Source organism: Hyaena hyaena, unplaced genomic scaffold (genome assembly GCF_003009895.1).
Source record: "Hyaena hyaena isolate Hyena2069 unplaced genomic scaffold, ASM300989v1 scaffold_495, whole genome shotgun sequence".
Lineage (NCBI taxonomy): Eukaryota > Metazoa > Chordata > Mammalia > Carnivora > Hyaenidae > Hyaena > Hyaena hyaena.
This window is the reverse complement of record NW_024081128.1, coordinates 359,025-375,760: the sequence shown is the minus strand read 5'-3', so window position 1 is coordinate 375,760 and position 16,736 is coordinate 359,025. Positions and strand designations below refer to the sequence as shown.

The 16,736-nt window shown below is 46.3% G+C and overlaps 1 protein-coding gene across 6 annotated transcripts in view; it reads left to right on the top strand.

Annotated features, from left to right (window-relative positions):
• The window catches only part of FAM110B (family with sequence similarity 110 member B), a 152,663-nt gene that overhangs the window by 125,656 nt on the left and 10,271 nt on the right, over positions 1-16,736 (top strand). For 2 of the 6 annotated variants that reach the window (XM_039254615.1, XM_039254613.1), the window contains exon 5: positions 6,862-6,952. The exons of the other annotated variants lie outside the window; for them this stretch is intronic. The gene's annotated coding sequence lies outside the window, so the exon portion shown is untranslated. The remainder of the gene's footprint in view (positions 1-6,861; positions 6,953-16,736) is intronic. 6 annotated transcript variants of the gene reach the window in all.

Below are 16,736 nucleotides of genomic sequence, written 5' to 3'. Positions count from 1 at the left end.
AGACGCCATGCTATCCTCATGGAGGTTACATTTCTGGTGCAGGAGACAGACAGACAGATAAGATTTCGGTTAGTGGCAAGTGTATGCAGAAGAATAAGCATTTCACGGGATGGGGGTCATGGGGGTGCACATGCTGTGTGGCTGCTGGTCTGAAGAAGTGACATCTGAGCGGAGGCCGGCGGCGGGGGGGGAACCAGAGGATCATTGATCGCCTTTGCTCGTATGCATACGTGACACCTTCCGTTATCTCGCTGCTAGAGCAGTGTGATAAAACCTTTGGTCTGTTGTAATGTGGGTCTGAGGAGTCTGGTAGCGTTCTGTGAACTAAGGAAAGGGTCTTTGGATTGTAGTCAGTATCAGGGTCCCAGATTCTGGACATCCATCGGAGAATGCTCCGTATGGAAAGTATGGAATGTAACAAATTTAATCCGTGCCCTATGGGGATGTAATGCAGTAATGATATAAACTCATTTTTTACTGTTTTTTTTTTTTTCATGAATTGCCCAAGGAATATGCCAGACAGCAGAAACTATATGTAGGCTAGAGTCTGTATCATTTTTTGTAAGGTAATTTTATTATAAAAACATGATACTGTAGGGCACCTGGGTGGCTCAGTAGGTTGAATATCCAACTTCGGCTCAGGTCATGATCTCAACGGTTCGTGGGTTCCAGCCTCGCGTCGGGCTCTGTGCTGACAGCTCAGAGCCTGAAGCTGCTTCAGATTCTGCATCTCCCTCTCTCTCTCTGCCCCTCCCCCACCCACTCTATCTCTCTGTCTTCAAAAATAAACATTTTTAAAAATTTAAATAAAAAATGTGATATAGCTACATATTCTGTGTAGTTAGTAGTCTGCAAGCATACCTCCTTTCATTTTGGGAAACTGTCCTGTTTCGTGGTTATTAACGGGCTCCCTCTGTCCACTGCCTTCTTTCCCCCACGTTTCAACTCTTCTGCCATACGCCTTTGAATAATATTTCTCGAATACTCGTATGCGCCTCCTTCCTGGATCTCTTTATCCCCCGGGGTCATTTTTGGCCCAGTTACTCTCTAAGCTTCTCCACAGCTGCTGTGCTGTGACTTCTCAACACAGTGCGAGAACCTCTCCCTCGGCCCTTCCTTGGGGCAGGGAAGGGTGTCGGAGACCTTCTCTTTTCTTGGATTCCTGTGTGTTTCCGTTCTAGGTTTATTCACCTTCTGACAAAGCACACCCTCTGTACGTTCCCTAAATACAGTTGCCTGGGAGGTGGACTTTTGAAACCCTGCATACCTAAAAAATGCCTTTAGTCTGTCCTTCTGCTTGAAGAAGGAGTGCCTGTGCATACGACTGTGGGTTGCACAAGCAGAGACTGCGTGAGCAGAGGAGGGTCAGAGAGGGAGGGAGATACAGAATCTGAAGCAGGCTCCAGACTCTGAGCTATCTGTCAGCACAGAGCCCGACACGGGGCTCGAACCCACGAACCGTGAGATCATGACCTGAGCCGAAGTCGGATGCTCAACCGACTACGCCACCCAGGCGCCCCTTTTTCCCTCAGTTTTGAAGACGTGGCATCATTGCCTTCTGGCATCTAGTGCTGCTCTTGAGGAGTCCGGGGCCTTTTGGGTTCCTATATGTGCCCTGTTTTTCTTTCGAAGCTTTTTAAAAAAAGATCTTTTGACCCTGATGGTCTGAGATTTCACAGTGATGTGACTTACCGCGGATTTTTTGTTTCTTTAGTCTTTATTATTTGGATTGTCCTTCCTGACTCTGGATGCCTGTGCCCTTCCATAACTAACTTTTTAGTAGTATGTCTTAAATTATTTCTGTGCCACCCTAATCTCTATTGTCTTTGCCTAGAATTTTTATTACTGGAATATTGGACCTTCGGGATGGAGCCTCTCCTTTTTATCACGTTTTTTAATTAACAGTTTCCTAACTTTGTTGTCTGTTCATTTTTTGCTCCTCCTTCTGGGAAAGTTCCTTTATGTTCCTTCACATTCTCCTCTGGAATCTTTATTTCAATTAAATATTTATCTAACAACTCTTCTTTTTTCTTTTTTTTTTTTTTAAGGAGTCTTTGGTTTTTATTTTAGGGCTCCAGTAGCTTTGCTTAGTTCTCTAGATGATTTCCTCAGCCTTTTGAAGTTTTCTTCAAATGTCCTTTGAATATCTTGTTTTTCTCCAGGTTTTCTTTTCTCTGTTTGATTATTCTGGTCTCTGGCTTTCATGTGAGAGCTTGGCTCCCCATTACCACTTAAAAGGGAGTTACGGAGAATCAGATCAGGATCTCCGTGTGAGAAGGTAAAAGCTGTGGACGGTGAAATGGACTGTACAAAACCCTCTGCTGAACCACCTTTCTCCAAATTGGGACCCCTAAACTTCAGGAGGTGCCCTGTTCCTTCTGCCCCAGAATGCGTGTGTGTGCGTGTGCACGCGCGCGCGCACACGCACACACACACACACCCTTACCCGATCTGATCAGTTTCTTCTGAGGGAAAAAATTCCTTCCCAGGAAGCATCTTATGTCCTGCTGGCATTGAGAGTTCGGCAGAGGAAGTGAGACAAAGACCCCTCTCCACACACACCCCCCCGCCCTGCACCTTCACTGTAATTCAGTCCTGGTTTAGGCGCAGTGCTGCCCACCAGGAGTCCCGCAGGTGATGGCAAAGGTGGGAAGGGGAGCAGGGGCACTTGCCTTCATGCTGTGTCACGGTGGGAGTCCCTGGGCCCCCAGTACTGTGCTCGGAGTTTTACAGGCTCCATGCTTTCAGCTTGCTTTTTAGCCGCCCCCTCCCCCCCCCCGGGCCTGTCCTGTGCCAGGGTCCTGCCTCTTTGGAGGCGGGGGGGGGGGGGGGGGGGGGGGGGGGAGGGTTGTCGCTAAGAGCATCCACTCGCTGGTCACTGCGATGTTCCAGCACACACTTCGATGTAATTTCCACTGTCCTATTAGGTTAGCTACTATTCATTCCTCTGCTTTGTGTCTCTGTTGCCCTTTTTTGGCCATTTCTATTCTTTTACTCACATTTTAACAAGATTTGGGGACTGAAAGGAGATAAAAGAAATCACGCTACCATTTTGAACCAGAAGTAACTTTGAGGATTCCCCCCCGCCACTTTCTCTATATGTATTTTACATTATTCTAATTATAGCAACTGCCCTAACTATATTCTCCATATAATGCGCCCGTGTTTAGAAAACAGTGTTCGGAAAATGCAAAATCCTGTAACACATCAGCATGATACGGTGAAGAATTTATGCACCGATACTAATTATAAGTTATTTAATTAACATGACTTATGCTTTATAAGGATCAGTTGAAACGGATTTGTCAGCCATGCCAGACTTGTTTGCAGAGCTGTCCTGATTGTAGCCTGTGAGACACAGTTTCTTGCTCTGCAGATGTACTCGGGAAGACAGTGTAAAAGCAGAGTTCTGAGTTAATTAATAGTGCTTGTGACAGGGATTCAATTCTATGCTATTTATATAGAAGATGTGTTCTTCTGATTCTGTACAAATGAGGAGGATATGATATCCATATAGGACACAGTTCTTTTTAATCCGATACGCTCCTTTACATCTCTGCTGATCTGCCTTGCTTTATCTCTTGCCTGTTTTAACTTCTTATTCTGGGGAGAGGATCCCTGGCTATTTAACAAGAGCGTCAATCTAGAGAAGATTGTAACGGAAGCATTCGGCTCAAAAAAGGGAGACGGGGTTCCCAAGCAACATCTTCTTGGCCACCCTGTGTAATAACTAGGCTTGGTCTCTACTCTGTGTATATCGGCAGAACCTTCAGTAGGTGAATTGGACCAGATGAGATTCTTAACGCCCTTCTCATGGCAGAATCTGCTGTGAGACCCTCAGCTTGCCTGCACCAAGCACAGTGGACCATTGCTCAGATCCGTTCTTGGGTCGCACTGTCCACCAAAAGCGTTTCATTCCCCAGAGCCAAACAGATCTGCTAGACTCACTGTATGTAAAGATTGGGATTCCACGTTACCCCGCACCCCTAACCTTTTTCATTATCTTTGTTTGGAGCCTTACAGTCCCAGAAATGCCATCATAGGCTGCACCCTAGCGACGTGTGTAAAGGCAGGCAAAGGCAAGGCGGAGGAAACACCTTAAACTTGCCCGGTGCATCTTAAGATGTGCCAGAGGGTAGGAGAATCGCCTTTTTTTTTTTTTTTAAATCACCAATTCCATACTTAAACAGAACTAAAATTCGCAAAGCACGTGTTTGTAAAACTTTGCCACTGGCTTTACCCCCATCTGTGATAGAATGGTCACATAAAATATAGAATGAATGGAGAACACGTAGGAAATGCCAAATGTGAAATCACTGAATCTTGCCCTTCTAAGTCAGTTACATAGAAACTGGGGAATCTAAGAAGAAAAAAGTGATTCATTCCTTTTAAGTTTCGTAGACTGTGAACTCAGCTCTGCCCCAAATCCTCTTTCTTTGATGCTAATTTTTTTTAAATTTCTTGTTAAAATAAGTTGAAAGCACTTCAGTCTGGAGTAGGAAATCATTGAAATCTGTAATTGTTCCATTTGAATTATATATGAAATTTTTCCTTGAAAACACTTTTTGAGAAACAATTTCAAAGAACACTATGAATGTATGAAATTAGCTATTAGGGTACATTTGCCTTTCCATATAAATTTTTTTAGTTTAGTTTATTACTTTTGAGAGAGAGGGAGGGACAGAGAGAAGGAGAGACAGAATCCCAAGCAGGCGCTGTCAGCACAGAGCCCAGCACGGGGCTCAAACTCACACACCAGGAGATCATGGCCTGAGCCAAGATGAAGAGTCGGATGCTTAACCGAGCCACCCAAAGGCCCCTCATTTCCATGTAAATTTTAAAAGAATCTTCTGTGTGTTTGTATATAATTGATTGGAAGTTTTGCCTGATACTCTTCATGCCTTTCACTGAGTTTCATTTCGTCTACTTGCTTCTACTGCCCTCTTCTTTGTCGTCTATATTGTCTAACATGATTGTCTACTTGGGAAACACCAAGAGGTCTACCAAAAATTAAAAAAAAAGAAGAAGAAGATGACGACGACCAAACTAGAATTAAGAAACAGATTCAGCAAGGTTTCAGGGTACATGATCAACACACAGGCGTCAACTATATTTCTGTATACTAGTAATGAGCACATGGAAACTGAAATGAAAAATACACTAGTGTTTACAATGGCTAAAAAAAAAATGAAATGGTTAAAGATAAATCTAACAAAATATGTATAGGACTTATACGCTGAAAACGATAAAATGCTGACAAAGAAATCTGGGAAGATCTAAATAATCGAAGTGACATATCATGTTAATAAACTGGAAGACTCAAGTCTAGTAAAGGTACCAATTGTCCTCAAATTGCTAAGCAGGTTTAATTCAATGCCTCTTAGAATCCCAGAAAGATTTTGTTGTTGTTGTTGATAGTTTTCATTTTCCTACATTTGTTTTAACAAGAACATCTAGAATTTCCATGTGTTTTGAAAATGATGGCTTGACCAAGGAAATGATTGGCCAGCGCCACCAAGTGCTTTTAGTACTTTCTGTTAGAAATAGCACCGTTACTGTAAAATTTGAGCCCATACCCCCATATGCCTGGCCCCAGGCTGAGCGCCTTCCATCCTTCATGTCATCTCAAATTCACAGCCACCCTGGGAGGAAGGTGGTGTTGTCGCCATTTAATAGGTGGAAAAGTCGAAGCACGTGAAGGGGGTTGGACTTACTTGCCCAAGGTCACAGGACTAGAGCATCGGGAAGCAGGATTGAAACATAGACTAGCTTGAGTCCAGAGTCCGCCCTGCATTCAGGGGGCCTGCTCTCTTCCTCGCTTCCAGCAAGGGACTCACACCAACTTCTTCCTCCGCGAATCCTACTTTCTGAAAATCACTGTAACCCTTATGTCATTTTGCTGCCTAGTTCCCGGCAAGGCCATATTTTGAATATTCCCAGTGGACCATAACCTTCCAGTTCTGGCTAGAGAATTGGACCCAAAGATTATATTAAATTGTCCAGCTGTAAGGCAACATTTAATAGATACTTTATAGAGTAACTTTTTTTGGTGTTGTGGGGGAAAGGGGTTCATCTGAAAGTGGGGGGGGGTGGGCGAGTGGGTTCATCTAAGAGAGGCTTGCCCATCTGTCAGAGAAGAATAACTATAGCAGTGATGTAATTTGTCCCACCCATGGGAGAACTGGATTCTGGAATGACACGTTACTTTTCATAGGTGTCAGGAAGTAGGCCACTTTAAGGCCACTTTATAGTATTTAACATAATATTTGAAAAAGCTGACATTGAAAAGGGAGAAGTTGAACATTGAGTAGTTCTTCGTCCAAAGACTAGAAATGGGTTACTGAGATGTTTTTTTTCTGAGATAGACAGTAGCTTTTTTTACACAACTTCTTTTTTCCTGTTTCTCCCTAAGATAAATTTCAATTTAATGGTCAACCGTAGCTTGATAAAAGGAGTCATTTTGCCTATATATGTATATGTTTCATTTACTGAAATATTTTTCTAGACATACTTGTAAACACAGAAGGCTCTAACCTCCTTGGGTTCCAGAAACAGTAATTGGAGAGATCGAGAGAGCCTTGGTAAGTAAAATAGGTGAACATTTAAAAGCCTCCATCTATCTTTAAAGCTATTAAACAAAAAAGAAAAATCCAATGCTTTCCTTCTAGAAATCGATACAGAGAAAAGAATATCACAAAGGAGTTAGATTCCCTCTAAGCTAATGGAGGGGGAAATTACATGAATCAAAACATTCATTTTGGAGATGTAGGCACTTTATCCAGTGGCTCCTGGTGAGGTCTCTCAGTTCAGAGCTCGTGGCCCATCTGTTGCAGGATGTAATGACTCCCTTTCTAAACCCAGGTCGTGGATGAATGTTTTCCTAAAGCATTTGGGAGGACACGATCTCACAAGCTGACGCGTCAGACGCAAATGTGATGCTGCTGCTAGCCAGGTGTGTCATTTTTAACCACCCCACTCTTGATCGCATTAGAAGCTGCCTCTGACCTTCAGGTATCAACCACCTGTCATCATTCCTTAGCCCAGTAAATGGCTCCCACGTGGCAACTTCCTTGGTCAGCCCATGAACTCATGGGGCAGTTTCAGAGGCTGTGCACTGCTTAAAGGACCCCACACAGTCTGTACCAGGAAACGTGCTGTGCAAGAAGAATTTCAGGGTCATAAAGGATGTAGGAAATCAACCAGGGTGCCGATCGGGAGCCTACTAGAATGGCGTGGGAAGAAAGGGTGTCGGCCCCCAAGGCACAGCTCAGCCCTGTGGTCATGGTTGACAAGATGCGCTGCTCCCTCTTCTCTCCCCGCTCGCTCAGCCGTCCCTCTTCACTCAGACCATCCCCTTCTTCACTGTTTCTCAGACGACTTCAACAGCTGGTTAGAAGTATTCTTGCACGCTCCTAATACCCCCTATTCGGTTACTCTTGCAGTGCTCAGTAACTTAGGACAGTGTATCTGCAGAAGTTTCTGCTGACTTCACGTTCTGAGGACAGAATGTCTTGTGAGTCCTCACGTTCCTGCCTCTTGCTCTGAGCACCGTGAATGAAATCTAGGCAATGAGAGACGTTTCAGAGAAACAGACTTCCTGGAAAGGCACTTGATATTCACCCACCGTGCTCTCCCGCCCGTTGCAGGAATCCCCTCTAAAATTTCCTGGGCGGATGATACACACGCTTCCTAGGAGAAGAAAGTGGCTCTTCTTACAAAGGAGTTAATTCCCGCTCGGGATGGTTGTAATGGTTCAGAGCTGCTTCCTTCAACCAGTCTGCAAGTTGATTGCTTCTGCAGTCTCTGACGTTCATCTCATGCTGTTTCTCCAGCCCATTGAAGAGAACGGTGGCTAACGTGTCTTGCCCCCTGCACCGTAGTAGGTCCTAGCCTCATCCGCATGGCACGCGTAAGGGACAGGAAGGCCAGGGAGACGGGAAGCCACGTGGTAGTAAAGGGCGGAGCCAGGGTGGGAACCCCAGAACCTTCTTGAGCCACATGCGCCCCCTGTTGTGGACTCTGTCCCCCAGGATCACACACGCCTGCTCCGGGCCCTTTCTTTCCTCGTTGTTTACTCACCCTATTTGGTCCTCTGTCATCTGTTTCTCTCAGATGCCTTTCCCGCGTCTCACCATTGGAATGGTTTTGAGTTCGTCTTCTCTCCCTTTTGGTCTTTGGCTCTGCGGCCGTGCTATTCTTCCTAGAACCTAGCCATCACATCTCCCCACCTTTGCTCTGAAGTGTGCCGTCTGCTTGCTGGAATGTTGTGAACGCCACACTGATGACATTATCTCCAGCACCCGGAACAGCAGCTGGTGCGCGGTAGGCGCTCGGTATTTGTCGAATGATCGACTTCCCTGCCTTAGGTATTATATACACTGTGTATTCCGAGCTCTTTCTCCCTGGGGTCTCTGATTTCCCATTGGTACACTTTAAATTCACGGAAGCTATAGGCTCTTCCTCTGTCTCATAGGACATAAACTTGTAATTCATCAGATGTTTTGCTTTTGGCCGAACAAGCAGCAAATGGAGAGCTATTGCTTCCTGTCCCACTTTTAGGTTTTGCTTCCGTGGTGGTTTATAATCTGTGCTAGGAGGTAGCTGCTCAATCCCTGGGGTCCAGAACCTTCCCACGGCGACATCACCGGTGTTCTGTCTACCTTTCAGCGCCGGCCACGCAGTCTCTGCCCCGTGCCCACCCACGGGCTCCGAGGAGGGGATTCGTATCATACCACCTTGACCCACAGCAGCACTCCCGCCCCCCCTCCCCCACCATTCCTTTTCATTCAGGAAGGTCTCCTCCAGTGTCACAGGCTACTTAGAGACGTCCCATGCAACCTTCTGACACCTCTAAGCCATGACTCCCCACCTGTATTAAAGTTCATGCTTCTTGTGTTTATCTCCCTGTTTGCAGTACTTTTGTGTCAAGTCTCTCTCTCCCCTGCATCGTGCACATGTCTCTCTCTCCACCATATCGTTCCTGTTACATACACATGTGCTGTGATTTCTATTGCCTTAAAGAGAAAAACCCCTCACTTGACCCTGCTGACCCTCTGGCTGTCACCTCCTGGAACAAGTTGCCAGCCCTCCGTGTCTCCCTTCTGTCTTCCATTCCCTCCTACACCCCCCGCCAGACACTTTGCCAAGCTCTGCTCTACTGAAGTCGGCAGTAATTTCCACCTTGCTAAATACACGTTTTGTTTTTCTGTTTAGCGGCTCTATGTAGCCGCCTACACATGTTGTTTATTTCTCTTAATGTATCGCCATGTAGGAGAGCTCTGTACTATTGTTCATTTTGTTCACTACCTGGCATATAGTAGTTGCTCAGGAAACATCTTCTGAATGAACTGGGACGCCCCGGGCGCTTCCCGCATTCTAGACCTTCTAATCTGTATAAACTTACTTGAACACGTCCCTTTTTTTTTTTTTAAGTGTTCATTTATTTTTTAGAGAGATAGAGAGCACCCGAGCAGGGGAGAGAGCCACAGAGAGAGAGGGAGTCACAGAATCAGAAACAGGCTTCAGGCTCTGAGCTGTCAGCACAGAGCCTGATGTGGCGCTTGAACTCACAAACTGTGAGATCATGACCTGAGCCAAAGTCCGACGATTAACCGACTGAGCCACCCAGGTGTCCCGAACCCATCCCTTTAGGGACCTGTTCCCTTGAGGGCAGGGAGATCATAGCTGTCTTTGTCATATTCAGTGGGTTCCGTGACCCAAGGGTTCATGCCCACAGGTGGGCTCAGGCTTCGTCCAGACAGAATGTGGTTTTTATCTCATCAGGTGATGACTAGATTGTCATTTTTCTGTTCTTAGGAAGATGCTGTAATTCCCTTAGCAAGATATTAGAGTAATTATTTCCCACAGAGGGTGTAGTGCAGTTTTGAGATGCTCTTGGAGAATCTCACCAACAGAGCTTTTGTGTTGTCTGCACCACAAGTGGGATTTATTGGGCCTATTTTTCATATTTTATGAATGCCTTCTCACAGAGTTTTTGGGCCACCTTCCTGCCTCGGAACGCACTCCCCCTCCCTGGTTTATCCTCTGCCACAGCCGGTACCACGAACTGCACTGTCTCCCAGGTTCTGCCCCCACAGCAGGAAGGAGGTTCTGTTAGGAAAGCAGCCTCAGGCCTGGCACCGTCTGGGTTGGGGGTGGTGAGGAGGGTGCCCGCTCTGTTCTGTCCCCCCTTCCTTCCTGGCTCGCATCCAGATCCGGCCCCTCGTCGCTCCCTGCAGACACAGATGTTTCCCTGGCTGTGCAGAGCCAAGCACGGGTTTAGAAAACAGACCTGAGGTCGACAGGAAGCTCCTCGAACTGACCAGCTTCACGCGAGTCCCTTAAACTTCCGAGCCTCAGTTTTTTCATCTGCTAAGTGGGACACATGATAAATGTGAGGCTGAAGCTGATAAACGTAGGGCATCCATCCCATCTGGCGTGAGGTCTGGCAGAGGAAAGGTACCCCCACAAATGGTTGCTACTGTTTTTCTCTTTTAAGACCTAAGGATTGTGGCTAAAATCAAAAGCTTGAGAGATTGTGAAGCACTGAACATCCATAGCCACCTTTTGGCCCAAGCAAAATAATTCTTTCCTGTTTAAAAAAAACAAAAACAAAAACAAAAACAATGGAAAACTCCATTTTTCGCTAAAAAACAACAACAAAAAGTTGCTAGAGACTGAGGAAAAAAATATTTCAAAAAGCCCCTCCCTTTTTTTTCACTTTGAATGAGTCATTTTTCTTTAGTAAACAGAAGCTTAAAATTAATCAAGATAAAGGCAGATAGCATCATTTTAAAGTGAAGGCATGAAGGAGGTAGTGAAAAAGAACCTTGTATGTGAGTGGATATGGAAGGCAGAGTTTTCAGAGCTCATGAAAGATGCATTATGTTCATCCAGCAATGTCAGTAGTTTGTTTTTTTTAATAAGATTACTTGTCCTGTAGATTTGAGATGACTGTAACCGGCAGAGACCTTCTTAAGTGAGCAGCATTTTGTCTGTGTGTGTTTGTTTGGGCAACAGGGCATGGGGAAGCTGCAAAGCCTTTTGGGTAGTTATAGCTTCCCTGCTTTAACCCGGGGGCAAAGACAGCCCCTGAACTGGACTCGTGTCGGACAAGGGTCCCTGCATGACATCTCTGAACTCTGCCGTCACCAGCATGAGGTGCTGGGCTGGATGGATGAGAGCTGGGCAGCCCACCCTCAGTGTGCGTGGGTGGGAGAGGAGAGGGCTATACTACCTCTTTTTTTTTTTTATTTTTTTTAATGTTTTATTTATTTCTGAGATAGAGGGAGACAGCATGAGCAAGGGAGGGTCAGAGAGAGAGGAAGATACAGAATCGGAAGACAGGCTCCAGGCTCTGAGCTAGCTGTCAGCACAGAGCCCGACACGGGGCTCGAACTCCTGAACCATGAGACCACGACCTGAGCTGAAATTGGACGCTTAGCCGACTGAGCCACCAGGCGCCCCACTACCTCTTGACTATAAGGACCAGAGGGACGTGCCAGGGAAGAAAGGACCAGATGCAGACAGAGAGGTCAGAAAAGGCTTCTCAAGGGCCTAGGGGACCCTTTCCCCAGCTTCGAGGCTCTGGTCAAGTCCGGCAGAGGAGGGCTGGGGGCCTCCAGGGTGGGGAGCAGAAACTGGAAGTGGGCATCAGAGGGCGTGGCCAGGAAGAGGGGGTCCTGGCGTCAGGGGAGGGTGGACAGTTGGGAGAGGGCTGTGGCCACACACCCAGTGCCTCCCTCCAGAACCTCCAGACTAAGCTGCCTCGCAGAGCCAACAGTTTGGCCCTGTGCCTGTTGCTTTCTTTGGTGCTGGAATGGGCCCGGGCGAGTTGAATGAACTTATGAGTCATTCCTGAGCCTCTTATCACTTGGACCCAAAAATATTACTTTGGGTGCAAATCGTGGCGAAGCCTTACCTTGTGGCATTCTAGGTTTGGAAACGATTTGTGTGAGATGTGTGAAATGCTCAAGGTTAAAATATGTGCTGCAAAAACAGGTGTCTAGCCACTTACGTATCTTATTTTGAAAATTATTTTTTGTCCCACGGTTCAGTCTGAATCCTTAAAAATGAGAAAATACTGTAATCTTTCTTGAGTACGTTTGAGGCAAAGAACTCATTCTAACAACTGCTGTACTAAGAGCTATTCAAGAAATTGAAAATAATGCTAGGTGTTCCTTGGCCAGTGAGATCAGCAGCGTTTTGTTTGTTTTTAAGTGAACCTACTGGCTCTTCTTTAAAATTCTACCTTGCATTGATTTCCCTTTGCACTGTATTTGTGCCCTATGCACAATTCAGTGCTAATGTGTCCATGAAGTTGTGAAAGAGCAATTTCTATGCCATCGTGGGCTATTGGACCATACTCGCCAATCAAAAGGAGGCACTCTGGGGTGCCTGGGGGGCTCATCGGTTGAGCATCCAACTTCGGCTCAGGTCATGATCCCACAGGTCATGAGTTCGAGCCCTGCATCAGGCTGACAGCTCAGAGCCTGGAGCCTGCTAGGGACTCTGTGTCTCCCTCTGTCTCTGCCCCTCTGATGCTTATGCTCTGTCTCTGTCTCAAAAAGTTTTTTTCTTAAATATTAATAAAAAAAAGGAGGCGCTTTGAGTGTGATTTCAAATTTATAAACAATTCCTTCCAAGTTTCACTTCCCAAACTTTATACCTGACGTCTTCATTGAGTCTCTGCAATATAAATTGATGGGCTAGATATTCCATGGAGTGTTTAGCATTTGAGTTCAACTCAGTGCCTACTGTGTGCAAGGCTGGCAGCTTTCCTGGAAATGGCAACAAAAAGCGTGAGATGCCTGCTCTCTGATGCCCGCTCTCTGATGCCCTGTGTAGGAAGACAGAATGAAATCACGGTCTTATGTTGCTGGTTGTTCTTTTTAATAGAGCTCTCCGTATTTTCATCCAAGTTCAGTTAATGCTGATAGATCTGCAGTCAGTGGTATCAAGAAAGAAAATTAAATTAATGGAACCCAATTTGTAAACACTTCACCTTCTCCACTTGTGCATTTAAGGTGTTAGCAAATAGCATGGTGATTTGATTTAACAAAAAGTAAGGAAATTTCTATTCCTTCTCTCCCTTCTGGGGGGAGCTGGCAGAAAACAGCAAAGAGCCAAAAGAGTAGGTTTTTAGGGTCTAAAATATAATGGGTGTGGATTCCTTAGCCCTATTCCTCAAATACAAAACATTCAAAGCTACATCATTAAGAGCTCTGGAGTGACCGTGTGACACGGTGACGTCGGCCAACGGGTACTCTACAGACCTGGGTGTAGAGCCTACAGCCACTCAGTACTGAATACCTTAGACGATTTGGACATCAGTTTTCTCATCGGTAACATGGGGGTAGCGCTTGCTTTAGAGATATTGGCCGGTTGGAATGTAAACACCTATAAGAGGCATTATACAGTCCCCGGGACATTATATATGCTTTAGAAGAAACGGTCATTATGAACAGGTTAATTTTCAAACGTGATACAAAAGAATTTACCTGATCCATTTACAGCGAACGTGGCCCACTATCCATAAGAAATGCTCCTTTACTTTTTCACCCTTCAAGTTGAAAAGGTTTCACAGTTCTAACACATGTTAATGTTTATTCCAGAGTGAATCTCCTTTGCCCCAAGGCCGATCACCAGAAATTTAAGTTTCAATCTTACTGCCGCACTGAATTTTTGCTATCAAATGTATGTGCTGCCATTGCCATAGAGTGCAGATCGACAGAGCTCAAGGGAAAAGCAATATGCAAAGTGCAGATGGTTAAAATCGATGTTGGTGGGACAATTTAGATGCAGGGTCCCCAAATCCACTCAGCCCTGGATTCTGGGCAGGGCCATCAGGGGCCACTCACAAGTACTTACCCTCTTGCTTACACAGGGGGACCAGACAGCCGGGGTGGGGGGTGGTAATTGCGAGGATAAGGCAGCCTTCTCACAGTGTCTCCATGCATAACACCCACCGCTTTTAGAGTTCCTGATCTTTGAGATCGGGCAGAGGGGCTCTCGGTCTGCCTAACTACAGGAATCAGCTAACACTGAGACCCACGTTACCAAACAAGTCTTCTAAAGCCTGTGATTTGGGCATACAGTCTTTTTTTTTTTATTTTTAAAAAAACTTTTTAATGTTTATTTTTTATTGAGAGAGCAGAGTATGAGCATGGGAGGGGCAGAGAGAGAGGGAGAGACACAGAATCCAAAGCAGGCTCCAGGCTCCGAGCTGTCAGCACAGAGCCCGACGCAGGGCTCGGACTCACAGACCACGAGATCATGACCTGAGCTAAAGTTGGACGCTTAACCGACTGAGCCACCCGGGCACCCTGAGCGTGCTAGTCTTCAGAAAAGGATTGTAGTCCCTTGAACTTGACTTTCATTTAGAATTTGGCCATGGCCTCCCACATTCTCACAGCTGAACATGAAGCCGCGTGAAACTCTAGGAGGATAAAAAGTGGGCTGCAGGTGGGATCCTTTTATGTTTGTTTAGACAAGGCAAGGAGTCTATCGGGTTTCATTACAAATTCTAGTGGCCCTGCTTTATAATTACTTACAGTTATTTTCATTCAGCAAGCCATTGTATTGCCAAATGATTTCTTGGCAGTGGCTACAGGCAGCCTTGATTTCTGTAATCTCAGGTGAAAGGCAGGGTCCCCCCCACAATGGAACAAGTCGGTGTCCCTCTTTTAACAACATTTTCTTTCCCTTTGGCCAAGAAAAAACATAGGACCAGAAGTGTGATTTTTCCCCCTCTGATTCTCTGTTTCATTTTAATTGTCTTAAATAGGAGAAAGACATTTTAAAAGAGGCCCGGGGCGCCTGGGTGGCTTAGTCGGTTAAGCGTCCGACTTTCGCTTAGGTCATGATCTCGCTGTTCATGGGTTCGAGCCCCGCGTCGGGCTCTGTGCTGACTGCCAGCTCAGAGCCTGGAGCCTGTTTCAGAGTCTGTGTCTCCCTCTCTCTCTGACCCTCCCCTGCTCATGCTGTCTCTCTCTCTCTCTCTCTCTCTCTCTCTCTCTCCTAGAAATAAATAAAACATTAAAAAAATTTTAAAAGAGGCCCGCAGCATTTTTTAATAAGGGATTGACCTCAAAATGAAAACGAAGCATTTTCTAAATGACCTTGGAGAGTGACATTAAAGAATCCATCGTGGATTGAGATTGGACCTACTGTTTTTACTCCTCCCAATTTTAGGTTTGATTTCATTTTTAATAATGGCTCTATTATTTACTCTAGCCTGGTTCACTCACATAACTGTTTGCTTTGAAATTTGAAACCACATATTTTCTCTGTAACTCAAATAAAAACGGGGTCATGCGAATGGCCTTTCAGACAGAAACTGCATAGTCAATCCACTTTGACAGAAATTGTGCGCATGCGCACACACGCACACACACACACACACACACACACACACACACAATCACTGGAGAGTAATGGAATCATTTTCAGACAAAACATCATTCAGTTACCGTAAAGCTTGAGATAGAATGACGGCGATTATCAGCGCCAAGTTGTGGCCACTCGGGACGAAATTTAAGAACCGCTCACATTTACTGAACAAACTTGGCGCTGAGGTCCATGCTGAGCACGTTTAGTGGGCTACCTCACAGAATTCCCACATCAGCGCCATGAAGTGTAGTGATCGTTATCCATAAGCGAGGAAACTGAGGTACGCCGAGCTTGAGTAACTTCCCAGGGTTGCAGACCTTTGAGGGCTGTTGACCTTGACCCTTGGACCTGGGCTCTGAACTGACGAGGGGCAGAGAGTCAACAGGTAAACAGAAAACCTGAGGGATACTGTGTAGATGGAGGCCTTTTGCTTTCTGGCCTGGATTCCTGAGGGGTAAACAGGAGGTGAGTGTGCTCTTTTTTCTGTGCCCGAGGAGTTCACCCTGCCCGAGTTCTCCTTTCCATCCCTGGGATGAAATCTCAGATGGGACCCATAGCCTCTTCAGTTAGTCTTAAATAATTGAAAGCTCTCAGATCAGTTTCAGGAGTGAAAGAGCCCAGTCCACCGTTCTGTCTCCACCAAAACTTCAGCCTCTCCTCTGGTTTAAATTAGTTTCTCCCTCTTCCAGTTCTGGCCTGTGTTGGCTCAGAAGAGAAGGGGAGGAGGGCTTATCGTGGGGGAGGGGACTCAACAAACATGTGCATCCCCCCCCCCTTCTTGCTCCAGCTCCTTTCCCTGACACAAGCAGGCGTCGCTTCTGACCCGAGCAGGTCCCGGGAGATGTGTGAATGTGCAGGCCAGGCAGAGCGCTAAGGGGAAGATGACAAGGTCCCTGTCCTGGGCTCTGACGCCTGTCATCTGGTGTGGTCCCCTGGGTGCGGGGGACTTCAGGGCTGCCTTTCTTTGGGAGCTTTTGGGCTCCCTGGGACAGCCACACCCCTCCCACCGCTAGGGGGTGCTCACACCCTTCCACTCAGTGCAGGGCTGTGGGCTTCCTTTGGGGGGTGAATCTTTGGGAGGGAATTCCAGTTACCATCACCCCAGATCACCTTTTCCCAAACACCTGTGCGCACCTAGGAAACCGCCACCGTGGAAACGCAGCTTCATGTCACCTGTTTGAGAGGAGGGTGGACATACAGAGCCACTGGCCTACATCACAGCTCTGAGCAGAGAGCCTGAGACCGCCCGGGGTGCTGCTTTCCCACCGGACTTCACGAGGAAACACTGTGGGTAGCAAGGGGCCCCCCTTCCCACCAGCCTGGCCCAGCTCCCAGAGCCACCTGGA